Here is a 27,664-nt window from a genome sequence, read left to right on the forward strand (position 1 = left end):
AATCTCTTGTTACCTTCCTCAGCGGTAAGTCATCTATTCCCCTGCTCGGCTCCCCCGGATGCACCACAAACAACTCACTCTTCCCCATATTCAATTTTTCCCCCGAAAATTCCCCAAACTCCCTGAGTGTCTGCATTATCTCAGGCATCCCCTCCACTGGGTCCGCAACATACAGCAATAAATCATCTGCATACAATGATACCCGGTGTTCTTCTCCTCCCCTGAGTACTCCCCTCCACTTCCTGGAGCCCCTCAGTGCTATGGCCAGGGGCTCAATCGCCAATGCAAACAGTAACGGAGACAGGGGACACCCCTGCCTTGTCCCTCTATGAAGACGGAAGTAGTCAGACCTCTATCTGTTCGTGACCACGCTCGCCACCGGGGCCCTATACAGCAGCTGTACCCATCCGATATACCCTTCTCCAAAACCAAATCTCCTCAGCACCTCCCACAGATAATCCCACTCCACTCTGTCGAATGCTTTCTCGGCGTCCATCGCCACCACTATCTCCGCCTCCCCCTCTGGTGGGGGCATCATCATTACCCCTAGCAACCTCCGTATGTTCGTGTTCAGCTGTCTCCCCTTAACAAACCCAGTTTGATCCTCGTGGACCACCCCCGGGACACAGTCCTCTATCCTTGTCGCCATCACCTTAGTCAGGAGCTTAGCATCTACATTTAAAAGGGAAATGGGCCTGTAGGACCCACACTGCAGCGGGTCTTTTTCCTTCTTCAAAAGGAGCGATATCGTTGCCTCCAACATAGTCTGGGGCAGCTGCCCCCTTTCCCTGGCCTCATTAAAGGTTCTCGTCAAAAGCAGGGCCAGTAGGTCCATATATTTCCTATAAAATTCCACTGGGAATCCGTCCGGTCCCGGGGCCTTCCACGCCTGCATGCTCCCAATCCCTTTTACCACCTCCTCCATCTCAATCTGTGCTCTCAGTCCCGCCCTCTCCTGCTCCTCCACCTTAGGGAATTCCAGCTGATCCAGGAAATGCATCATTCCCTCCTTCCCTTCCGGGGGCTGAGCCTTATATAACCTCTCATAAAATGCCTTGAACACCCCGTTCACTCTCTCCGCTCCCCGTTCCATCTCACTCTCCTCATCTCTCACCCCACCTATCTCCCTCGCTGCTCCCCTCTTCCTCAATTGGTGGGCCAGTAGCCGACTCGCCTTCTCTCCATACTCATACTGTACACCCTGTGCCCTCCTCCACTGTGCCTCTGCCTTACCCGTGGTCAGCAGGTCAAATTCCACATGTAGCCTTTGTCTTTCCCTGTACAGTCCCTCCTCCGGTGCCTCCGCATATTGCCTGTCCACCCTCAAAAGTCCTTTCAGCAATCGCTCCCTTTCTTTACCCTCTTGCTTCCCTTTATGTGCCCTTATGTATATCAGTTCCCCTCTAACCACTGCCTTCAACGCCTTCCAGACCACTCCCACCTGAACCTCTCCATTGTCATTAAGCTCCAAGTACCTTTCGATGCACCCCCTCACCCTTAAACATACCCCCTCATCCGCCAATAAGCCCATATCCATTCTCCAGAGTGGGTGCTGTTCTTTTTCCTCTCCTAACTCCAGGTCTACCCAATGTGGAGCGTGGTCCGAAATGGCTATGGCCGTATATTCCGTCCCTGTCACCTTCGGAATCAGTGCCCTTCCCAAGACAAAAAAGTCTATCCGTGAGTATACTTTGTGAACATGGGAGCAAAATGAGAACTCCTTACTCCTAGGCCTAATAAATCTCCAGGGGTCTACTCTCATCTGCTCCATGAAGTCCTTGAGTACCCTGGCCGCTGCCGGCCTCCTCCCGGTTCAGCCCTGGATCAAGCACCGTATTGAAGTCTCCCCCATTACCAACTTTCCCGCCTCCAGGTCCGGGATACGTCCCAACATACGCCTCATAAAATTTGCATCATCCCAGTTCAGGGCATATACGTTCACCAGAACCACCGCCTCCCCTTGCAATCTGCCACTCACCATCACATATCTACCCCCACTATCCGCCACTATGGTCTTTGCCTCAAACAGTACCCGTTTCCCCACTAAAATCGCCACCCACCTGTTCTTCGCATCTAAACCCGAATGAAACACCTGCCCCACCCATCCTTTGCGTAGTCTGACCTGGTCTATCAGTTTCAAATGCGTCTCCTGCAACATAACCACATCTGCCTTTAATTTCTTTAGGTGTGCGAGTACCCGTGCCCTTTTAATCGGCCCGTTCAGCCCTCTCACGTTCCACGTGATCAGCCGGGTTGGGGGGCTCTTTACCCCCCCCCCCCCTTGTCGACTAGCCATCCCCTTTTTTAACCCAGCTCCTCACCCGGTTCCCACATACCCGTATATCCCCCCGACGGCGCCCTCCCACCTCGACCACCCCATCCCATAACAGCTCCCCCTTCTCCTTAGCAGCTGCAACCCAGTTAACCACCCCCCTCCGCTAGATCCCCCTCTAGCGTAGTTGCACCCCCCATGTTGCTCCCAGAAGTCAGCGAACTCTAGCTGACCTCGGCTTCCCCCCTTGTCCTCGACCCCCACTGTGCGAGGCCCCCTCCTTCCTGTGTCCCTGTTCCCACCATAATTACCACAGCGCGGGAACAAAGCCTGGGTTTCCCACTCGGCCCCGCCCCTAATGGCCGGCACCCACAGTTCCTCATACTCCCCCCCACCCCCAACATGGGGAAGAGAGAAAAGTTACAGGATCGCAAAACTAACAAATTGAAAAAACCATCCTCCCCACCTTTTTCTCGCCCCACATAATCACCCCACCACTTTGTCCCAAAAGTTCTTTCTCTCGCCAGACTATTCCAGCTTCTCGTCCACAATGACTGTCCACGCCTCTTCTGCCGTCTCAAAGTAGTGGTGCTTCCCTTGGTGTGTGACCCACAATCTCGCCGGTTGCAACATTCCAAACTGGACCTTCTTTTTGTGAAGCACCGCCTTAGCCCGATTAAAACTTGCCCTCCTTCTCGCCACCTCCGCACTCCAATCCTGGTATACGCGGATCACCGCGTTCTCCCACCTACAGCTCCGAGTTTTCTTCGCCCATCTGAGGACCGTCTCTCTGTCATTATAGCGGAGAAACCTCACCACTATAGCTCGGGGTGTTTCTCCAGCCTTCGGTCTTCGTGCCAGAACTCGATAAGCTCCCTCCACCTCCAAAGGGCCCGTCGGGGCCTCCGATCCCATTAGCGAATGAAGCATCGTGCTCACATATGTCCCGACGTCTGCCCCTTCTGCGCCTTCGGGAAGACCCAGAACCCTTAGATTCTTCCTCCTCGAGTTATTCTCCAGTACTTCCAACCTTTCCACACACGTTTTGTGCTGTGCCTCGTGCGTCTCTGCCTTCACCACCAGGCCCTGTATTTCGTCTTCGTTTTCAGCAGCCTTTGCCTTCACGACCCGAAGCTCCAGCTCTTGGGTCCTCTGCTCCTCCTTTAGCCCTTCAATCGCCTGTAATATCGGGGCCAACAGCTCCTTCTTCAACTCCTTTTTCAGCTCTTCCACACAGCGCCGCAAGAACTCTTGTTGGTCCGAGCCCCATAACAAGCGGCCACCTTCCGACGCCATCTTGCTTTGAGCTTCTCTTCCTTGCCGCTGCTCCAGAGGATCCTCCGCAATCCGGCCGCTATCCTCTCCCTTATCCATGCGTGTTCGGGGGGGATTCCCTTCTGGTTTACCGCACAGTGTTTTTGGCCATTTAAATTGCCGTTGGGGCTCCTATTAAGAGCCCAAAAGTCCGTTCCAACGGGAGCTGCCGAAACGTGTGACTTAGCTGGTCATCGCCGCACCCGGAAGTCCTTCTTTCCCTCTGTATCCAATAATCTGTTGAATTCAGTCTTGAATATACTCAGCGACTGAGCATCCACAGCCTTCAAGGGTGTAGAATTCCAATTGGCAAACTTGAATGAAGAAACACCTTATCTTATTCACATATCGCCATTAACATCTCAAGCTGTTTTACCGGAGGATAGGCAGACAGGGATTCCTACAAATAGTTGTTTGTGGTTCATTCCAGTTCCTTGACAAGGTATCGGCTTTATTCTGAGTGTTGTGAAGGCTGAGCTGACTTTGCTGGTACGCCTGCTTTCCAGAGATGATCAGACAAGAGTAATGCTGCTGGGCTCAACGCTTTTTCATCAACAATGATTCGGCCTCTGCAGGTAATTGAGAAAAGAGGCAGCACTGCTCTTTGGCCACACAGGATAGTACTGGTTAGATTCAATGTCTTTATCCAGAGGGTGTGGAACTTGCTGCCACAGGGACTGGTTGAGGAAAACAGCATGAATGCACTTAGCAAGTTGCAGACACGAGAGAAAGGAATAGAAATACCTGCTGACAGGGAGAAGTGATAGGCTCATGGGGAATATATACACTGACACTGGATACAATGACCTGTTTTTGTGCTGTCTATTGAGTTTCATTCTACTTTGATTCTTTTTACAGGGTATGGAATGGAAAGACTTACAGGCAGCAAACTCAAGGTTTTTGAGAGTCTTTTGATTTGTCAGGATATGAATATCATCGGCCCCTGAATGTGGAAGGAGAAATGTTTGTCTTCTATCTATGGGAAGGTCAGTGTGACTGGAAAAAGCACATACATATGCAGTGAGCTGACTGTGAAAAGAGCCTTAACCAGTTACACAGCCTGAAAAAACAACACATCATTCACAGCAGAGAGAAACTGTACACAATGTTCTGTGTGTGAATGAGGCTCCAATCTGGAGAGACACAAGGTCATCGGCACCATGGAGAAACGGTGGAAATGTGGAGGTTGTGGGAAGGGGTTCAAATCTCCATCCCTGCCGGAAGCTCATCAACGCAGTCACACTGGGGAGAGACCATTCACCTGCTGCCTGTGTGGAAAGGGATTTACTCAGTCAGCACACCTTATGAAACATCAACTTGTGCACAGTAATAAGATATCTTTTAAATGTTCTGACTGTGAGAAGAGCTTCAAAAGTGAAATGGATCTGCTGAGACACCAGCGAGTTCACACCGGAAAGAGGCCATTCACCTGCTCCAAGTGTGGGAAGGGATTCACTCAGTCAGCCAACCTGCTCACACACCAGCAGGTTCACACTGGGTAGAGGCTGTTCCCTTCCTCTGTGTGTGGGGAAAGATTTAATCATTTATCTAACCTGCAGAGACACCAGAGAGTTCACACTGGAGAGAGGTCGTTCACCTGCTCCGAGTGTGGGAAGAGATTCCTTCACTTATGGAACCTTGCTGCACATCAACTTGTTCACAGTGATCAGAAGCCTTTTAAATGTTCTGACTGTGAGAAGAGCTGTAAACTACATCTGATCTGCTGAAACACCAACACATTCACACTGGGGAGAGGCCGTTCATCTGCTGTGTGTGTGGGGAGAGATTCACTTGGTCATCCCACATGCTGAGACACCAGAGACTTCACGAGTGACTGCAGGGGTTGGATTCTGCTGTTATTGCTGCTGTTAATCACATCCAGGACTGAACCATGTTCATCTGACAGCTGGAGTTTGTTGCTGCTGATAATAATTCCTGTTACCGGTTGGAGTTTAATATTTTGATATTTGTCAAATGAATGAATGTTTCAGACACACACTTTGTTGGGTCCTTAATTTCTCCAGGATAAGAGGCAACTAATTTGTGTCCTGTTACAGATTGCTCCATTTTTGGAACTTTTCTCCTTTCTAACTCTAGATTATTTCTATTCTCATACCTTATTACTTCCTTGGGTTTGGGGGTGAGATCCACGCAGACACAAAATACTGTGTTTTCTGTATTGGACAATTACATTAAAATCTGGAACACGTGTAGATATGGATTGGTGTCTCCATATCATGTGTATAAAGTATTGATGTTCTCTAGTTATGCTCTTCCCCACATTCTCTCCATATCCTCTCTCACAAAACCTTCCATTATTTTAAAGGTTTCTATTAGGTTATCCCCTCCGCCTTCATTTCGAAGGAGAGAGGAGACCCAGCCTGTCAATCCCTTCCTGATATTTTATATGTACCTACACATTTCTGGTTTCACCATTATAAATCTTCTTTGCACCCTCTCCAGTGCCTCGGTATCATTTTATAATATGGTGACCAGAACAGCATGCAGTGATCGGTGAGATACTTGATCCAAGAGTCACAGATAACCCCAAAAATGGGACCAAGCTAATGTGCGATTTTACGCTGGTTTATTAAGAAACAACAGTTTAAAAATGATGCATAATGGACACACAAAACATCATACAGCCTGAGAATGATTTCCCAGTCCCAGAGGACAGACGGATGATGCAGAATGAGTACTGGTCTCCATTACTAGTGGCTGCAGTCTCCTCTGGATGGTTCACTGCTGTGAGCCAGTGTGGGTGTTGGTGAAGCCAGTATGGATCTTTTTAGAAATCTCTTCCTGTTTTAGCCTTTACACAGACAAATGGTTTGCGGATGGATCCTGAGATCCAATCATATCAGGATTAGAAATGTCAATTTAAGAGCCTGTGTTGGAGACCAGTCCTGGGCAGAAAGAACAGGTCTGTCCTGTGTTTGTCACCCAGCAAGCTGCTGTGGAAGATTTCGTCACAGGCGAGAAAGGCAGTGAGCTATTCCTATAATATTCAATAAATGCTTCATATTTTATCATTTATTTCTTACAAATCTTCCTGTCTTTGTATATCAGAGACACAAGTATTTGAAATCAGTTAGGAGGTAACTCCCATATCTCCCGTTCTCAAACACCCTGTTTTGAAAGTTAAGAAATGGGATAAAGCCAAAAGGCAAATTGTCACCGTGCTGTCAGTGGAAAGGGTTAACTTCGCTGTTTGTTTGCAAAGGGATTGGAGCAAACATTTCTAATTCTGCCCAATTGTGCTGACTTTAGGTGACTTTTCTTTTCAGATCAAAGATGAACCAAACACCATTTTAAACTTTGTTTTCCAATTCTTTTGGGAAGGGGGTTTCAGCTTTGCCCAATTGTAACTTTTTTCCCCCATTCTCCTTGAGGCACCTTTCCAAATCACAGGAATAAACCTGAAGAAAAATAAAGCAAGAACATTAGCTTTCACAGGTACTCTTCAACCTTCTTAAAGAGGGTGGAGCCTCCCACAGTTTGTGAGTTCTGAAACATTACTTCAAGATCCAAGGAATAAGCCTACAAATTGGCCAGGAGAAACAACAAACCTGAGGATTGGGAGCAGGTTAGAATTCAGCAAAGGAGGACCAAGAGATTGATTAAGAAGGGGAAATAGCGTACGAGGGTAAGCTTGTGTGGAACATAAAAAACTGTCTGCAAAAGTTTCTATAGATACGTGAAGAGAAAGAGATTGGTGAAGACAAATGGCTGAGTAACTCAATACATACTTTGCTTCTGTTTTCTCAAAGGACGACACAAATAACATACCAGAAATGTTGGGGAATGAGAGGGGAGGAACTGAAGGAAATCAGAGTAGAGAAATGGTGTTGGGGAAATTGATGAGATTGAAGGTCGATAAATCTCCAGGGCCTGATAATCTATATACCAGACTACTTAAGGAAGTGACTCAAGGAAAAGTGGATATATTGGTTGCGATCTTCCAAGATTGTATAGACTCTGGAACAATTCCTACAGATTAGAGGGTGGCTAATGTAACCCCACTATTTAAAAAGGGAGGTAGAAAGTAAACGCAATTATAGAACATAGAACATTACAACGCAGTACAGACCCTTCGGCCCTCGATGTTGCGCCGACCTGTGCAACCACTCTAAAGCCCATCTACACTATTCCCTTATCGTCCATATGTCTATCCAATGACCATTTGAATGCCCTTAGTGTTGGCGAGTCCACTACTGTTGCAGGCAGGGCATTCCACGCCCTTACTACTCCCTGAGTAAAGAACCTACCTCTGACATCTGTCTTATATCTATCTCCCCTCAATTTAAAGCTATGTCCCCTCGTGCTGGACATCACCATCCGAGGAAGAAGGCTCTCACTGTCCACCCTATCCAATCCTCTGATCATCTTGTATGCCTCAATTAAGTCACCTCTTAACCTTCTTCTCTCAATGAAAACAGCCTCAAGTCCCTCAGCCTTTCCTCATAAGATCTCCCCTCCATACCAGGCAACATCCTGGTAAATCTCCTCTGCACCCTTTCCAATGCTTCCACATCCTTCCTATAATGCGGCGACCAGAATTGCACGCAATACTCCAAATGCGGCCGCACCAGAGTTTTGTACAGCTGCAACATGACCTCATGGCTCCGAAGCTCAATGCCTCTACCAATAAAAGCTGACACACCGTACGCCTTCTTAACAACCCTATCAACCTGGGTGGCAACTTTCAGGGATCTATGTACATGGATACCGAGATCTCTCTGCTCATTTACACTGCCAAGAATCTTACCATTAGCCCAGTACTCTGTCTTCCTGTTATTCCTTCCAAAATGAATCACCTCACACTTTTCTGCATTAAACTCCATTTGCCACCTCTCAGCCCAGCGCTGCAGCTCATCTATGTCCCTCTGTAACTTGTAACATCCATCCGCACTGTCCACAACTCCACCGACTTTAGTGTCATCTGCAAATTTACTCACCCATCCTTCTACGCCCTCCTCCAGGTCATTTATAAAAATGACAAACAGCAGTGGCCCCAAAACAGATCCTTGTGGTACACCACTAGTAACTGGACTCCAGTCTGAACATTTCCCATCAACCACCACCCTTTGTCTTCTTCCAGCTAGCCAATTTCTGATCCAAACTGCTAAATCACCCTGAATCCCATGCCTCCGTATTTTCTGCAGTAGCTTACCGTTGGGAACCTTATCAAACGCTTTACTGAAATCCATATACACCACATCAACTGCTTTACCCTCATCCACCTGTTTGGTCACCTTCTAAAAGAACTCAATAAGGTTTGTGAGGCACGACCTACCCTTCACAAAACCGTGTTGACTATCTCTCATCAAATTATTCCTTTCCAAATGATTATACATCCTATCTCTTATAATCGTTTCCAAGATTTTGCCCACAACAGAAGTAAGGCTCATTGGTCTATAGTTACCGGGGTTGAATCTACTCCCTTTCTTGAACAAGGGGACAACATTTGCTGTCCTCCAGTCTTCTGGCACTATTCCTGTAGACAAAGATGACTTAAAGATCAAAGCAAAGACAAATATCGACCAATCAACGGGATAACGGCAGTGGGGAAAATTCTAAAGTCCATAATCAAAGGTTTTATAGTGGAGTACTTAGAAAACAGTGGCAGAATTGGACAGAGTCAACATGGATTTATGAAAGAACAAAGACAAGTACAGCACAAGAACAGGCCCTTCGGCCCTCCAAGCCTGCGCCGACCATGCTGCCTGTCTAAACTAAAATCTTCCACACTTCCCTGGTCCGTATCCCTCTATTCCCATCCTATTCATGTATTTGTCAAGATGCCCCTTAAACATCACTATCGTCCCTGCTTCGATCACCTCCTCCGGTAGCGAGGTCCAGGCACCCACTACTCTCTGTGAAAAAAACTTGCCTCGTAAATCTCCTCTAAACCTTGCCCCTCGCACCTTAAACCTATGCCCCCTAGTAATTGGCCCCTTCACTCTGACCATCCACTCTGTCTATGCAGATCTCTATCAGGTCGCCCCTGAACCTCCGTCCTTCCAGTGAGAACAAACCAAGTGTTTTCAACCTCTCCTCATAGCTTACGCCGTCCATATCAGGCAACATCCTGGTAAATCTCTTCTTCACCCTCTCTAAAGCCTCCACATCCTTCTGGTAGTGTGGCGACCAGAATTGAACACTACACTCCAAGTGTGGCCTAACTAAGGTTCTATACAGCTGCAACATGACTTGCCAATTTTTACTCAATGCCCCGGCCAATGAAGGCAAGCATGCCGTATGCCTTCTTAACTACCTTCTCCACCTGTGTTGCCCCTTTCAGTGACCTGTGGACCTGTACACCTAGATCTCTCTGATTGTCAATACTCTCGAGGGTTCTACCATTCACTGTATATTCCCTACCTGTATTAGACCTTCCAAAATGCATTACCTCATATTTGTCCGGATTAAACTCCATCTGCCATCTCGCCGCCCAAGTCTCCAAACGATCTAAATCCTGTTGTCTCCTCTGACAGTCCTCATCGCTATCCGCAATTCCACCAACCTTTGTGCCATCTGCAAACTTACTAATCAGACCAGTTACATTTTCCTCCAAATCATTTATATATACTACAAACAGCAAAGGTCCCAGCACTGGTCCCTGCGGAACACCACGAGTCCACAGCCCTCCAATCAGAAAAGCACCCTTCCATTGCTCCTCTCTGCCTTCTATGACCTAGCCAGTTCTGTATCCATCTTGCCAGCTCACATCTGATCCCGTGTGACTTATCGCTTGTACCAGTCTACCATGAGGGACCTTGTCAAAGGCCTTACTGAAGTCCATATAGACAACATCTACTGCCCTACCTGCATCAACCAGCTTTGTGACCTCGAAAAACTCTATCGTTAGTGAGACACGACCTCCCTTCACAAAGCCGTGCTGCCTCTCGCTAATACATCCACTTGCTTCCAAATGGGAGTAGATCCTGTCTCAAAGAATTCTCTCCAGTAATTTCCCTACCACTGACGCAAGGCCCACTGGCCTGTAGTCCCCTGGATTATCCTTGCTATCCTTCTTAAACAAAGGAACAACATTGGCTATTCTCCAGTCCTCCGGGACATCACCTGAAGACAGTGAGGATCCAAAGATTTCTGTTAAGGCCTCAGCAATTTCCTCCCTTGCCTCCTTCAGTATTCTGGGATAGATCCCATCAGGTCCTGGGGACTTATCCACCTCTATATTTTTCAAGACGCCCAACTCCTCGTCTTTTTGGATCTCAATGTGACCCAGGTTATCTATACACCCTTCTCCAGACTCAACATCCACCAATTCCTTCTCTTTGGTGAATACTGATGCAAAGTATTCATTTAGTACCTTGCCCATTTCCTCTGGCTCCACACATAGATTCCCTTGCCAGTCTTTCAGTGGGCCAACCCTTTCCCTGGCTACCCTCTTGCTTTTTATGTGCATGTAAAAAGTATTGGGATTTTCCTTAACCCTATTTGCCAATGACGTTTCGTGACCCCTTTTTGCCCTCCTGACTCCTTGCTTAAGTACCTTCCTACTTTCCTTATATTCCACACAGGCTTCGTCTGTTCCCAGCCTTCTAGTCCTGACAAATGCCTCCTTTTTCTTTTTGATGAGACCTACGATATCTTTTGTTATCCAAGGTTCCCGAAATTTTCCTTCTTCCGCACAGGATCATGCCGGTCCTGAATTCCTTTTATAGAATTTACAGTGCAGAAGGATGCCATTCGGCCCATCGAGTCAGCACCGGCTCTTGGAAAGAGCACCCTACCCAAGGTCAACTTCTCCACCCTATCCCCATAACCCAGTAACCCCATCCAACACTAAGGGCAATTTTGGGCACTAAGGGCAATATATCATGGCCAATTCATCTAACCTGCACATCTTTGGACTGTGGGCTGAAACCGGAGCACCCGGAGGAATCCCACGCACACACGGGGAGGATGCGCAGACTGCGCACAGACAGTGACCCAAGCCTGAATTGAACCTGGGACCCTGGAGCTGTGAAGCAATTGTGCTATCCGCAATACTAACGCGCTGCCCCTTTCAACTGACATTTGAAAGCCTCCCACATGTCAGATGTTGATTTACCCTCAAACATCCGCTCCCAATCTATGTTCTTCAGTTCCCGCCTCATATTGTTGTAATTAGCCTTCCCCCAATTTAGCACATTCAACCGAGGTCCACTCTTATCCTTGTCCACCAGCACTTTGTATATTTAGATCCCAGCCCTGATCCCCTTGTAGCCACGTCTCTGTGATGTCCACATCGTACCGGCCAATTTCATTATGCGCAACAAGCTCATTTACCTTGTTCCGTATCCTGCGATCATCAAAGTACAATACCCTCAGTCCTGCATTGACCACCTCCCTTCTCACACTTGTCACATTTTTGTTCTGCCTGAGGATGATGTTCTATTATTTTTGTTCTCCATTTCCCCTTCAGTTATGGCACCTTCTAGGCAAACGCTCTGGTTCCCACCCCCCTGCCATATTAGTTTAAATCCTCCCGAGTGACACAAGCAAACCTCCCAGCCAGGATATTGGTGCCCCTCGAGTTTAGATGCAACCCGTCCTTCTTGTACAGGTCGCACCTGCCTCGGAAGAGATCCCAGTGGTCCAGAAATCTGAAACCCTCCCTCCGACACCACTGGTTCAGCCATGTGTTTAGCTGCACTATCCTCCTATTTCTAGCCTCACTGGCACGTGGCACAGGGAGTAATCCTGAGATTACAACTCTAGAGGTCCTGCATCTTAGCTTACTGCCTAACTCCCTGAACTCCTTCTGCAGGACCTCATCCCTTTTCCTGCCTATGTCATTATGCCGATGTGTACTACAACCTCTGGCTGTTCACCCTCCCCCTTCAGGACGTCCTGTGTTCGTTCAGAGACATCCTTGACCCTGGTATCATGGAGGCAACATACCATCCTGGGAAAGGGAAATCATGCTTGATAAATCGATTGGAATTCTTCAAGGATGTAACTAGTAGAGTTGATTAGGGGAAGCCAGTGAATGTGGTTTATTTGGACTTTCAGAAGGCTTTCAACAAAGTTCCACATCAAAGATTAGTGTGTAAAGTTAATCCGCATGGGTTTGGGGATAGTGTATTGAGATAGATAGAAAACTGGTTGGCAGGCAGGAAATAAAGAGTAGGAATAAACAAGTGTTTTTCTGAATGGCAGTGACCAGTGGGGTACCGCTAGGATCGGTAACAGCACCTCAGCTATTCACTATATCCATGATTTAGATGAGGGAATAAATGTAATACCTCAAAATTTGCAGATGACACAAAACTATGTGGTAGAGTGAGCTGTGAGGAGGATGCAGAGATGCTTCAGTGTTATTTGGACAAGCTGAGTGGAAAAATGCCTGGCAGATGGAGTATAATGTGGATAAATACAAGGTTATCCAGTCTGGTAGCAAAAACAGGACGGCAGATTATCTGAATAACTATAAATTAAGAGAGGGGAATGTGCAATGAGACTTGGGTGTCTTCGCACACCAGTCACTGAAGGTAAGCATGCAGGTACAGCAGGTGGTGAAGAAGAAAAATGGTATGCTGGCCTTATTAGCAGGAGGATTTGAGTACAGGAGCAGGGATGTCTTGTTGCAATTATACAGGGCCTTGGTGAGGCCACACCTGGGATATTGGCTGCAGTTTTGGTCTCCTTAACTGAGGAAGGGTGTTCTTGCTATAGAGGGAGTGCAGTGACGGTTTACCAGGCTGATGCCTCGGATGGCGAGACTGACGTATGAGGAGAAATTCAGCCAGTTAGGATTATGTTCGCTGGAGTTCAGAAGAATGAGAGGGATCTTATGGAAACCTATAAACTTCTAACAGGACTAGACAGGGTAAATGCGGGAAGGATTCCCGATGGTGAGGGAGTCCAGCACCATGCGTGATAGTCGAAGGATATGGGTAGACCACTTAGGACAGAGACGAGGAGAAATTTCTTCACCCAGAGAGTGGTCAGCCTGGGGAATTCACTACCACAGAAAGAGTTGAGGACAAAACATTGTCTGCTTTCAAGAAGCAGTTAGATACAGCTCTTCGGGCAAAAGGGATCAAAGGATGTGGAGGGAAAGCGGGGAACAGGTTACTGAGTTGGATGATCAGCCATGATCATAATGAATGACGGAGCAAGCTCGAAGGGCCGAATGGCCTCCTCCTGCTTCTATTTTCTATGTTTCTATGTGAGGCTGAAGTTTGTCTTGAGGGAATCAAACATTTTGGTGCCTTTTCCAATTGTACAATTAAATTGTGATTCACACTGAAAGGTTCACTTTCACTCAGTAATGATAACGTTTCACTTTTCTCAGCATAGACATTTTAGATTAAATACCAATTGTTCACTTCTCTTGTAGCTGGTGTGTGGAGAAGATCATGTTCACTGCAGACCTGTCAGCAGAGAAACCACACTGTGCTTCTGGATACATTCAATCTGCAAGTAGATGGATCTTTTAGACATGACCCTAGTGAAGGTCCTCCCAGTGATGCTAAGGAGTGAGATGTCCCTGTAGTAGTTGGAATCTCCTCTGTCTTTGCTGATTTTATATATTGTGATGATTTTGCATCACACGTATGGAATGGTTCCTGTCACCCATCAGAGACGTAGGAGGTCATGAAGGTGTGACAGCCAATGGAATTTCCGTGTGTAAGCAGGTCAGTTGGAATTCCATCCTTGCCGGGTGCCTTTCTGCTTGCTCAGCAATCAATGGCCTTTTCCAGCTCAACTGGTGAGGGTTCCTTGTCCAACTCAACCATGGAAGCTGCAATAGAGACAATCAGAGTCTGGGAGATGTCCAGCTCACAGTCGTGATCAACCCAGCAGGACATCTGTTTACTTCTGTTGGTAAGAACTTCACCAGCTGCCAAGTTCAGCCGGGCAACTTTGGTGATGGTCGGACAAAGATCCCTCTTGATCCCATCAGACATAGATTTCCATTGTCACAGGCAGCTTGGAATTATTGACAGAGGCTGATCCAATGTTTATTTGCATAGGATCTCCCTGATATTTACACAACTGTCTTGGCTACTTTCAAGTAATGCAGTGTTCTAGCTGTTGGGTTTATGTTGGACATCAGGTCGACTTTGCTTTTTGCTTCAATGACAAGACATCATCTCGGCTGAGTGAGTCTGAACCGGTCTTTGTTGTGGGTTCCACCTTTACCAAATGTTGCTGCTGCTGTGTCAGAAATGATTCAACTCAGCGACTTCCAAACTTCATCAGTATCAATGTTGATGTTCAGGTTTTTATGTACGTTTTTACAGTACCTGTATAATATTTCACTGTTTGTTTCGCTTCCTTCACAATTTAATATCATAATGGACAGAACACTGAAGGAGTCAGTAAGCATTGTCAGCAAGGATTAATCTGCACTTTCTAATTGGAGATGTTAATCAGTGGAACCTTTTAGGCACTGATTTGCATCAAAGATCAAGTTAGGATTGAAGTACAAGTTCATGATTTTACCCTAAATGTGTTTCTGTTGAGAGTTCTTGAATTAAGGAGAAATATCACAGGGGGGATTTTAAAAAGGAACATTGCAGCCCCAAAAATCAGTGACATTTTCAGAATATTAAACTGCAGCCAGTTATAGAGATTGTTAACATCAGCAGAATCAAACCAGATATTGTCAGACTATCAATCCTGGATGTGATTAGCAGCAGCAAAACAGCAGATTCCAATCCCTGGTCATTTGTGAACTCGCTGGTGTCTCAGCAGGTGTTGTGACTGAGTGAATCCCGCTCCACACAAGGAGCAGGAGAACCGTCTGCCCCCGGTGTGATCCCACTGATGTGTCAGCAATTGGGATGCCCAAGGAAATCCCATCCCACACACGGAGCAGGTGAACGGCTTCTCCCCAGTGTGAGTGTGTTGGTGCTCACTGAGGTCAGTTGACTGATTGAAACTCTCTCCACAGGTGATGCACCTGAATGGTTCCTCGTTTGTGTGCATTTGGTGGTGTGTCTGGAGGGTGAATACCTGAGTGAATCCCTTCCCACACACAAAGCAAATGAATGGTTTCTGACCCGTGTGAATTCGCTGGTGTTCAGTGAGGATGGATAAAGACTTGAATTTCTCTTCACAGGTTGTGCAGCTGAATGGTTTCTTCTCAGCGTGAACTCGCTGGTGTAAGCGAAGGGCAGATGACTGAGTGAACCTCCTCTCACACACAGAACAGCTGAACGGCCTTTCCCCAGTGTGAACGCGTCGATGGAATTCCAGCCGGGGGGAAGAATTGAATCCTTCACCACACTCCTCACATTTCCACGGTTTCTCCATGGTGCCAGTTTCCTCATATCCCTCCAGTTTGGACAGTCAGTTGAAGCTTTGTCCACACACACAGAACACCTGTACGGTTTCTCCCTGCTGCGAATCGTGTGATTTTTTTTACAGGATGTTTCACTGGTTAAAGCTCTTTGTACAGTCAATGTACTGGAACACTCTCATTCCAGTGTGTGTCCTGATGCTTTTCCAGTCACAATGATGTCTGAAATGGTGTCACACAGGTAGAACACACAAACATTTCTCCTTCCAAATTCAATGACTAATGATATTCTGGCTGTGGCGACTCAGTGACTCTGTCAGATCATGCTGTGATGTTCAGTTTGAGCTTCCTGTCTGTAAATCCACCCATTCTAGTGCCCTGGAAAATAAGTTTACAAAACGTTATACAGAGAGAAATCCTGAACATACAATTCTATTTTCTATACAACATATTTTCCTCATTTGTACCTGCAAAACAGTAAATCCTACTCCCATACACTCTCTTGCTCCCCGCGCTGAATGCAAATCCCAGGGTGACTAATAGTCCCATATTTTACAGAAATGTATTTGAGTTCACTGCCCCAGTCTGCATGCTGCCTGGATGCTGGCTGTCCTACAAATTGGATCTTTGTCACTGCACAAAACCATGTTCCTTACCGCTTCTATGTTCCAACAGCTCTGGCAAACACCACCCTTAATTTTCACCATGAGAGTTGGTCAGCCCGTCAAACCCAGCACAGCACCTTCACAATTATTTTCCTTACAGTTTACCTCCTGCCTCCACTCTGGCTGGGTTCAGTTCTCAAGCCTCTTTGCAAAGTGAGAATAAAATCAATTAATCACTCATTTTCTGTCCTGGTCACTGGGACCCTGATGCCCCGTCCACTTGGGCAGACAAGAAGTAAACAAGCCCCAGGAGCTGCAAACTCGGGACCTGCAGGTTCCTATTGGGGGTTTGGGGCCTCCAGCGGGTGTTTGTGAATCCTCCCCGCCCACCTCCCAGGGTTTCCTTCCTTTCCAGAGATCAGAATCCTCATTGATTTGAGTCCAAAGTGTCAGCTCTTATTTACTGTCCCCCCTCCTCTGGTATGAACCATCCTCCAGTCGCTGAAGTAGGAGGGTAAACCTGGGCCTGGTCCCGGCAGCTGCAAACCAGGGAGCTGACAATGATTCTGAAGGGTTTGCGGATCCCGAGGCCAACACTAGAATTGCGCATGCTCCAAACTCCGTTCCCGCGCCTGTGCACTGGTGTCCAACTATAGCAGCCGCATTGCGCATGCTCTGCATCACAATGCCAGGTTGATTGACAGCAGCTCTAGACCAATACGAAGAGGGGACGGACCTGGCTGCCTGAACGGGAGCGGCTGATCCACCAACCAATCAGAGTGAATGAGGGGCGGGCCTGAGCCTGGATCTTCCTCATTGGTTGAAACTCTGCATCATTTTGAAAGCTAATTTGTCTCAAACTCCAGGAGAAAACTGCACCTTTCTGTTTGTGGCTTTAAACAGATGAGACCCTGTGGGTGTGGAGCAAATATTTCAACGTTTGTTCATCAAATGTAGAAAGTTGAAACTATGTCCACGCAATTCAGGGGCTGACTTCAAAATAGAACTGGGCACACAGGGAATGTCTACAGTAACAGAATATGCTGGACAATCTCAGCAGGTCCGACAGCATCTGTGGAGAGTAAAGGGAGCAAATGTTTTGTGTCTGGATGACTCTTTGTCAAAGCCATCCATACTCGAAACATTAGCTCCCTTTCTCTCCCCAGATGCTGTCAGACCTGCTGAAATACTTGAGTTTTTACTGCTTTTGTTTCAGATTCCAGCATCTGTCGTAATTTGCTTTTATCTGAATGTCGACAGTACCTTGTTTTGGGGTCACTGCGTATCATTTTCCCCCCACTTACCATTCCCTGTTTAAATGTGAAGAAAGAGCTTTTCAAGAATGAGACACAGTAACTGACACCCTGTTCAAAATGAAACTAAAGTCACTGTCTGTCTTTACCAAGGATATAGAGGCTACCCTGGCCATGGAGGCAGATTAAGAAACTTTGTTGCCAGAGCGGCACGGTAGCACAGTGATTAGCACTGTTACTCCATAGCGCCAGGGTCCCGGGTTTGATTCTCGGCTTGGGTCCCTGCCTGTGCAGGGTCTGCATGTTCTCCCTGTGTCTCCGTGGGTTTCCTCCAGGTGCTCCGGTTTCCTTCCACAAGTCCCGGAGGACATGCTTGCTAGGTTAATTGGACATTCTGAATTCTCCCTCCGTGTACCTGAACAGGCGCGAAGTGTGGCGACGAGGGGATTTTCACAGTAACTTCAATGCAATGTTAATATAAGCCTACTTGTGACAATAATAAAAATTATTATTTTTAATTGATCAGGAGGAAGTGTTAAAGTGAGAATGTAAATTACAGTGGAGCTGGCAATAATTTCCCAGTCTTTGCTGGAGGTGCCAGAGGACTGGAGAATTACAAATCTTATGCATTTGTTCAATAAGGATAGCCCCAGCAATTGCAGATCAGTTAGTTTAACATCATTGGTGGGCAAGCTTATAGAATCAATTATTCCAAATAGAATTTTAAAACATGGAAAATTATGGACTGATTTGCAAGAACCAGTATCAATCCACCTACCCTGCACATCTTTGGGTTCTGGGGGTGAGACCCACATAGACATGGGGAGAATGTGCAAACTCCGCATGGACAGTGACCCAGGGCCAAGATCAAATCCGTGTCCTTGGTGCTGTGAGGCAGCAGTGCTAACCACTGCGCCGCCGTGCCGCCCAACTGACAGATTTCTGAATGTCAATAACACAAAGGGATATGGGAATAGTGTGGGGGGAAAGGCAATGAAGTGGATGATCAGCCATGATCGTATTGAATGGTGGAGCAGGCTCAATGGGCTGAATGGCCAACTCCTGCTCCTATGTTCCAATGATACAAAGATAGGGAGGAAATTAAATTGTGAAGAGGACATAAGGAGGTTACAAAAATATATATTAAATGAGTGGTATAAAATTTCCCAAATGGAGTGCAATGTAGGAAAAGTTATTACTTGAAGATTTGTATTCATTGCAGAGCTCGGAGATTCGGAGGGATCTGGGTGTCCAAGAGCATGAATCACAAAAGGTGAGTATACAGGTACAGCAAGTAATTAGGAAAGCTAATAGAATGTCATTGTTTATTGTGAGGGGAATGGAATACAAAAGTAGGGAGGTTATCTTATGAGGAATGAATGGACAGGCTGGGCTGGTGTCCGATGGAGTTTAGGTGACTTGATTGAACCTTGATGTTGGATGTGGAAAGGATGTTTCCTCTTATGAGAGAATCTAGAAATTGAAGTCTTCTTAAAGTAACAACAGTGGTTAGCACTGTTGCCTCACGGCATTGAGGACCCGGGTTTGATCCCAGCCCCAAGTCACTGTCTGTGTAAAGTTTGCACATTCTCCCCGTGTCTGCGTGGGTCTCATTACCCCAACCCAAAGATTTGCAGGGTAGGTGGATTGGCCAGGCTAAATTGCCCCTTAATTGGAATTTTAAAAAAGTAGCAACTTGCCCCTTTAAGGCAGAGAAGAACTTTTTTTCTCGCAATGGGTGCTGAGTCTTTGGAACTCTCTTCCTAAGGGCAGTGGAAGCAGAGTCTTTGAATATTTAGAAGGCAGAGCTGGATAGATTCGTGTTAAGCAAGGGGGTGAAAGGTTATCGGGACAATAGGTGGGGTGACGACCATCATATAACGATATGAAATAGGAAGAAGAGGAGGCTGTTCAGCCTTTAAATAGGATCATGGCTGATTCAACATTTCTCTCGTCCACTTTCCTGCCCTTTCCCTGGAATCCTTGATTCCCTCACTGATCAAGAATCTATCTCAGCTTTAAATATACACAGGGACTCTGTCCCCACAGCTTTCAGTTCCAAAGATTCACAACCCTCAGAGAAAAAATTCCTCTTCATCTCAGTCTCAAATTTACATCTCTTTATTCTGGGCCTAGACTCTCCCACGAGGGGAAACGTCCTCTCAGCATTTACCCTGTCAAGCCCCTGAAGAATCCTGTATGTTTCAATGAGATCATCTCTCAATCTTCTAAATTCCAATGAGTAGAGTCCAAACCTGTTTAACCTTTGCTCCTAAAACAATCCCTTCATACCGGGGATCATCATAGTGAATCTTCTCTAACCCTCCTCCAATAAAATAATATCTCTCCTTAAATAAGGGGGCCAAAACTACTGACACTATCTCTGTAGGCATTTCTTTAGGATCCTAAGGTGTAAGTCATCAGGGATAGGGTACTTATCTGTCTTTAGCCGCATTAGTTTGTTGAATACTGCATCTCTAGTATTGGTATTTAATTCCTCCTCCATATTCTTTAGTATTAATGGAATATTTGAAGTCTCTTCAACCATAAAGACTAATGCAAAATATCTGTTTAACTCCTCTGCCATTTCCTTATTCCCCATAACTATCTCCGCAGATTTAATTTCTAAGGGGCCTGTGTGGAGTTGAGGTTACAATCAGATCAGCCAGGATGTAATGAATGGTGGAGCAGGCTCGAGGGGCCGAGTGGCCTACTCCTGCTCCTAATTCATATGTTATCACATCCTTTATAATAGATTGTAGCATTTTTCCTCCAATGATGTCAGGTTAATGGGTCTGTAGTTCCCTGTTTTCTCTCTCTCTCCTTAAATTGTGGGGTTACATTTACCACCTTCCAATCTGCAGGAACCATTCCAGAATCTACAGAATTGTGAAAGATGATCACCAATGTATCCTCTATCTCTACAGCCGCCTCTTTCAACACTCTGGGATGTAGAGCAGCAGCTTTTGGGGATTTATTAACTTTCAACCACATTAATTTCTCCAGTACTACTTTTTCACTAATACTAATCTCTTTCAGTTCCTCATGCTCACTGGTCCCTTGGTTCTCTGGTGTTTTTAGAACAATTTCTGTATCTTGCTCCGTGAAGACAGACACACATTGTTTAGTTTCTCTGCCATTTCCTTATTCCCCATCATAAACTCTCCTGTCTCTGTCTGGAATGGACCACATTGGTCTTTGCTAATCTTTTCCTTTTCACATTCCTATAGGAGCTGTTCCAGTCCTTTTGTTAATGTTTCTCGCCAGTTTGTTCTCATATTCTATTTTCTTTTTATCAGTTTCTTGATCCTCCTTTGCTGAATTCTAAAACAAGTTCCCAATCCTCAGGCTTATTACCTATTTTGGCCATTTTATGAGCCCCTTCTTTTCATGTAATGGAATCTTTAATGTTTCCTGTTATAATAATAATCTTTATTATTGTCAAAAGAAACTACTGTGAAAATCCCCTCGGCACCATTGCATCACTATTACTGTTGGATATTTATTCCTTAAATTAATTTATATTTGTCATACATTATGTGAAAGTCGCCAAAGTCCCAGAGGACCACAGGCTTCTCTCTCCTGAGAAAGAGAGAGCGAGAGAGCTGCTTGGTGGTGATTTGATCCGAGGATCACCACACCTCAGGCGAGGGGCAATGTTGAGAAGACGGGGCCTTCATGGATAACCTCAGCCGGTACGGCAGTTTAACCCAAGCTGTTGGTGTCGCTCAGTATCACAAACCAGCCATCCAGCCAACTGAACTAACCAATCCCCTTGTAAATATGTAATAATTCCTTAAATAATAGCTATCTCCCATCATACCTTTTAATGTATTTTCCCAGCCCACCTCAGACACCTTATTCCCTCATACCCTGAGCCCCGCATACTCAGTTTTTCACAGTGAGAAACACCCAAATAAACTAAACAAAAGAACCATGTAACCACCATAGTCCCTCTTCATGGCAACGTGGCATGGTTCTGGGGCTTCCAAACAGAAATCGAAACAAATAGTCTTAAACTTCAAAACTCCCTTTCACTCTTCTGATTCTTGTGAAACTTCAAACCAGGTATTCGCAAGAAAGTTCAGAGAGCATCAGCCCATTGGAGGCAAAGTCGTGAGACCGGCAAGTCCAGCAGAAAGAAACCCTCCGACCCTCCCCATCGACCAACTGTCAGAATGAACAAAATGCTGTTCTGGGTGTAATTGAAGCAGAAACAATAACAACAGAATCCTACCCCTGTAATCAATTGTGAAGTTGTTGGTATCTGAGCAAGTTCGAGGAAACACAGAATCCCTTCCCACACTGAGAGCAGGTGAACGGTCTCTCCCCAGTGTGAATTCGCTGATGTAACTTGAGGTTGGATGACTGAGTGAATCCCTTCCCACACTGAGGGCAGGTGAATGGCCTCTCCCCAGTGTGAACTCGCTGATGTGAGTTCAGGCTGGATAACTGAGGGAATCCCTTCTCACACTGAGAGCAGGTGTACGGTCTCTCCCCAGTGTGTGCTCGCTAGTGCGTCTGCAGGGTGGATGAGTGACTGAATGTCTTCTCACAGTCTGAGCAGGTGAACGGCCTCTCCCTGGTGTGAACCCGCTGGTGTGACTTCAGATGGGATAACTGAGTGACTCCCTTCCCACACACAGAGCAGGTGAAGAGCCTCTCCCCAGTGTGAATGTGTCGATGAGCCTCCAGCGCAGATGGAACCCTGAATCCCTTCCCACAGTCCCCACATTTCCACCGTTTCCCCATGTTTTGGGTCTCCTCTTGTCTCTCCAGTCGGACAATCAGTTGAAGCCTCGTCCACACACAGAACACGTGTACGGTCTCTCCCCGCTGTGAATGGTGTGATGTGTTTTCAGGCTGTGTAACTGGTTAAAGCTCTTTCCACAGTCAGTGCTCTGGAACACTCTCACTCGGATGTGTGTGTGTCTCGGTGATTTTCCAGTCACACTGATATTTAAAATCTTTTGAAGCCAACAGGTCGGGCGAACATTCCTCCTTCCCGATTTAATGGCCAATGAACCGAGTGACTCTGTCAGATCTAAACATGATGTTTGAGATTTCCGTCTGTAAATCCTCTCCTTTTAACATCCTGTAAAATGAGTTTACAAAATACATCACAGTCAGTACAGGATAGAAATTCAGAACAGATTATTTTAATTTCTATGAAACATTCTTTCCTCTCATTCCCCAAAAGCTATAAATCTCCATCCCACTCACTCTCCCTCCATTCTCACTCTGCTGTATCTAATATTCACCCTCCCAATTCTCCTGAAGGTGCTGATTCAGGCTGATTGACAGATCCATGCTCACTGCTTCCTGTCCTAGGCACAGAGACCATAACAAACAGGAGGTACAGTCGAAGCAACAGTGCTAACCACTCTGGTACCGTGCCGCCCAGCACCATTTTTCCACGCCATCCCCCATATCCCTCGATAACTTCACTACCTAGAAACCTATCAAACTGCCCTGAAAATATTTGATGACTGAGGTTCCACAGTCCTCTGGGGTAGAGAATTCCAAAGCTTCACCACATTTCCTTTAAATGTATTGATGGGGGCAGCACAGTGGCACAACGGTTAGCCCTGCTGCCTCTCGGTGCCGAGGACCCGGGTTCGATCCCGGCCCCAGGTCACTGTCCATGTGGAGTCTGCACATTCTCCCAGTGTCTGCATGGTCTCACCCCCACAACCCATGTGCAGGGTGGGTGGATTGGCCATGCTAACTTTCTCCTGAATTGGAAAAGAAAATTGGGTATTTAAAAAAATTAATCAATTCATTGACGGGGATTTGGGGGCCGCTGGTTAGGCCAGTATTCTTTGTCATCCCTAGTTGCCCTTCAGAAGGTGGTGGTGAGCTGCCTTCTTGAACGTCTGCAGTCCCTCAGGTGTAGGTACACCCACTGTGCTGGTAGGGAGGAGTTCCAGGATTTTGCCCCAGCGACAGTGAAGGAACGGCGATATATTTCCAAGTCGGTCTGGTGAGTGACTTGGAGGGGAACCTCCAGGGGGTGAGGTTCCCAGGTATCTGCTGCTCTTGTCCTTCTAGATAGTAGTGGTCGTGGCTTTGGAAGGTGCTGTCTGAGGAACCTTGGCGACTTACTGCAGTGTATCTTGTAAATGGTACACACGGCTGCCACTGTTCGTCAGTGGTGGAGGGTTTGAATGTTTGTGGACAGAGGAGCAATCAACCTGGCTGCTTTGTCCTGGATGGTGTCGAGCTGCTCGAGTGTTGTTGGAGCTGCACTCATCCAGGCAAGTGGAGAGTATTCCATTATACTCCTGACTAGTGCCTTGTAGATGTTTGGACAAGATCTGGGAGGTCAGGTTGTGAGTTACTCGCTGTAGGATTTCCAGCCTTTATTTCGCTAAGAAGGAGATACAGAGCTTTCCGGGAATGGAGAAGGGGGTGGTGTTGGCAATTTATGGGGCGATTTGAGGAGAACAGAAGGCCCACTGGAGGGGATTAAGGCAAAGTGGGAGGAAGAGCTGGGAGAGAGCATGGAGGAGGGGTTGTGGTGTGAGGTGCTCTGGAGGGTAAATGCCTCAACTTTGTGCGCGAGGTTGAGGCTGATAGAGCTGTACGTGGTGTATCGGGCGCACCTCACAAAGGTGATGATGAGCCGACTCTTTGAGGAGGTAGAGGATGTTTGTGAACGTTGGGGGGGGGGGGACCCGCAAACCACGTTCATATGTTTTGATCCTGTCCAAAGCTGGAGGGGTATTGGTGGGAGGTGTTCAAGGTAATTTTGAAGGTGGTACATGTGAGGCATGAGCCGGGTCCTCTGGAGGCCATATTCGGGGTATCGGATCGGCCAGGGTTGGAAGCAGGTGCGGAGGCAGATGTTTTACCCTTCGCCTCGCTCATCGCCCAAAGGCGGATCCTGGTGGGGTGGAGGTCAGTTTCTCCACCCTGTGCCCTGGCGTGGCGGGGGGATCTGTTGGAGTTTTTAACACTCGAAAAAGTGAAGTTTGAGTTGAAGGGAAGGGTGGAAGGATTGTACAATTCATGTGTTTATTATGCACTTTCAAAAATTGGATGACATTGAACAAAAGAGTGGAGTGGGGGTGTTGGGGTGGGGTTGGACTGTGTATGTTGTTGGTGACTATGTATGGGGTTGTATGGTGAATTCCTGAATCCTTTTCTTTGATGTTTGTATTTAAAATGTTGAGGGTTGTTTGGGGGTTGGTGGGAGGGAGGAATTGTTGGCCAGGGGATTGACATTATATTTGTTACTGTTGATTGTTTGTCGGTGGGTGTAAATTTGGATGAAAATGTGAAAAAGGAGAATAAAAATATTTAGTAAGAAAAATAATTCCCAGCCTTTAACCTGCCCTGGTAACCACAGTACTAATATGGCTAGTCCACTTCAGATTCTGATCAATAGTAACCCCCAGGATGTTGTTTGTGGGGGATTCAGCGATGGTAATGCCATTGCATGTCAAGGAGTGGTGGTTAGATGTAAGGGTAGCACAGTGGTTAGCACTGTTGCTTCTCAGCTCCAGGGTCCTAGCTTTGATTCAAGGCTTGGGCCACCGTCTGCGTGGAGTCTGCATGTTCTCCGTGTCTGCGTGGGTTTCCTCCGGGTGCTCCGGTTTCCTCCCACAAATCCTGAAAGACGTATTGTCAGGTAATTTGGACATTCTGAATTCTCCCTCTGTGTACCCGAACAGGCGCCGGAATGTGGCGACTCGGGGCTTTTCACAGTAACTTCATGGCAGTGTTAATGTGATCCTACTTGTGACAATAAAGATTATTATTCTCATCTTGCAGGAGATGGCCATTGCCTTGCACTTGTGTTACATCCTCGAGTGAGGAAATCCCTCCTCATCTCAGCTTTCTCTCCATTTTCCTGCCGGTTTCCCATGACCCTTGACTCCCTCGCCAATCAGAAATCTGTCTGGGGGGGACCACGTGAAGCGGCTTTTCCGCAGGTTCTGGTGTCACTCGCCTATAATCCGTCATTTATCCTGATTTCCCGGCATTCATCTAATTAATGCCAGAATTAATATTTGTTCTCATGTCCCTGGAAGACTTCAGGATTGGTTTTGGTGAGATTATGCCGAAATATGTCAAGAAATCTATTGATTGGGGTGCACGTGGCACAGTGGTTAGCACCGGGACTGCAGCGCTGAGAACCCGGGTCCGAATCCCGACCCTGGGTCACTGTCCGTGTGTAGTTTGCACATTCTCCCCATGTCTGTGTGGGTTTCACCCCCACAACCCAAAGATGTGTAGGGTAGGTGGATTGGCCATGCAAAATTGCCCCTTAATTGGAATAAAGAGATAATTGGGTACTCTAAATTTTATTTAAAAAAAGAAATCTATCGATAAAAGAGTGCAGGCGGATTCAGTGGGGGTGGAGCCGCATTTTGAACATGGCACCCTGACCCTCAGGAGGTCCCTCGACCCCGCGCTCTCCGGGACTCTCTCGGAGGCGGTGAAAATGATGACTGCCGACATTCTCCGTGTTATTGACCAGAGGCTGAGTGAGCTGGCTCAATATCTGTGAGCTCATGAGGCCGAGCTGCAAAACACCATGAAGAGGCTCGATGATCCGGAGGCGAGAATCCTGAACGTTGAGCAAGATGCCTCCTCGGCAGAGGCAAGAATTCAATCCTTGGAAAACCGGCTGAGTGGTGTGGTGGACTCCTGGAGGACTTGGAGAACCGAGGGTGAGAGAAAGAACATCCAAGTCGTCGGCCTGCCAGAAGGTGTGGAGGATAAGGTTCCTGTTAGGTTCTCCGAGGACTGGCTGCCACATTTTCTCAAGATAGATGTGAAGCCTGGGTGTTTCAAATTAGAAAGGGCATCGGATCCTGTCTTTGAGGCCGAGGGATAGTTTTCATCCCAGGCCTGTAATCATTCCCTTCCACAACTTGAAAGATCACCAGAGGGTCCTGGAGACGGGTAAGGTCATTTGGGACCCGGCTCCATGAGGGACTGAGGATTTAGTTCTTCCAGGATTTTTTGGCAGCCACAAAAACGAGATACGAGGTCTCCCTTTTGGTTAACTCAAACCCTGGGATTTCCCCCTCCATTTTGTGGAGGACGTGTGACGTTTATGCTCGGGGCTGATCATTTCTCACACTGCTAATGAAGGGTGCAGGATGCTGGAGAACCAGCGGCGTCTGGAGGTTTGTTTGGCGAAGGTGGAGGAGAATCATATGGAGGGCCCGAGTAAGCTATTACTGAAGGAGGTTAACGCAGCAAGAGTGGCTTTGGACTCCTATCGACTCAGCAGGTCGAGAAAAGTTGAGAGTTTGTGAGGCAGAAGTTGTACGAGTTTGGGAATAAGCCGAGCAAATACTTGGCCTGTTGGACAAAGAAAAAGGCCGACTTTAGAGTCATTCCCAAAGGCCATCCTGGTATGGGGTGATGGTGTAGAGAGCTCTGCGCTTCTTTCTTGAAAAGAGGCCTTAACAATTCCCATCTACTCTCCTCCGCCTGGCTGAATTCGTTCTATCTCTCAACAACTTCTCCTTCAACTCATCCCACTTTCTCCAAATCAAAGGTGAAGCAATGAGTAGCTGCATGGATCCTAGCTACGCTTGCCTTTTTATGGGGTATGTGGAACATTCCTTGTTCCAGGCTGACCCAGGTCCCCTCCCACAACTCCTTTACCAATACATTGATGACTATTTTGGTGCTATTTCAAGCTCTCGTCCAGATCTGAAAAATTCATCAACTTCGCTTCCAGTTTCCACCCCTCCATCATTTTCACCTGTTCCATCTCAGACACTTCTCTTCCCTTCCTTGACCTTTCTGTCTCCATTTCCGGCAATAGTCTATCCACTAATGTCAATTACAAGCCCACGGACTCCCACAGCTATCTGGACTACAGCTCTTCGCACCCTAAATTCTGTAAAGGCTCCATCCCTTTCTCGCAGGTCCTTCGCCATCGCATTTGTTCCGATGATGGCACTTTCCAAAGGTGCTTCGAAAATGTGTTCCT

The 27,664-nt window shown here is 46.9% G+C and overlaps 1 long non-coding RNA gene across 1 annotated transcript; it reads right to left on the reverse strand.

Moving 5' to 3' along the window:
* Nucleotides 1–6,156: 6,156 nt before the first annotated feature.
* Nucleotides 6,157–17,022, reverse strand: LOC140422404 (uncharacterized). The gene is made up of 2 exons (XR_011947431.1): nucleotides 16,505–17,022; nucleotides 6,157–16,226 (listed from the first exon to the last, which is right to left on the reverse strand). It is a non-coding gene; the product is annotated as an uncharacterized lncRNA (long non-coding RNA).
* Nucleotides 17,023–27,664: the final 10,642 nt, after the last annotated feature.

The sequence above is a fragment of the Scyliorhinus torazame genome, chromosome 5 (assembly GCF_047496885.1).
Source record: "Scyliorhinus torazame isolate Kashiwa2021f chromosome 5, sScyTor2.1, whole genome shotgun sequence".
Taxonomy (NCBI): Eukaryota; Metazoa; Chordata; class Chondrichthyes; order Carcharhiniformes; family Scyliorhinidae; genus Scyliorhinus; species Scyliorhinus torazame.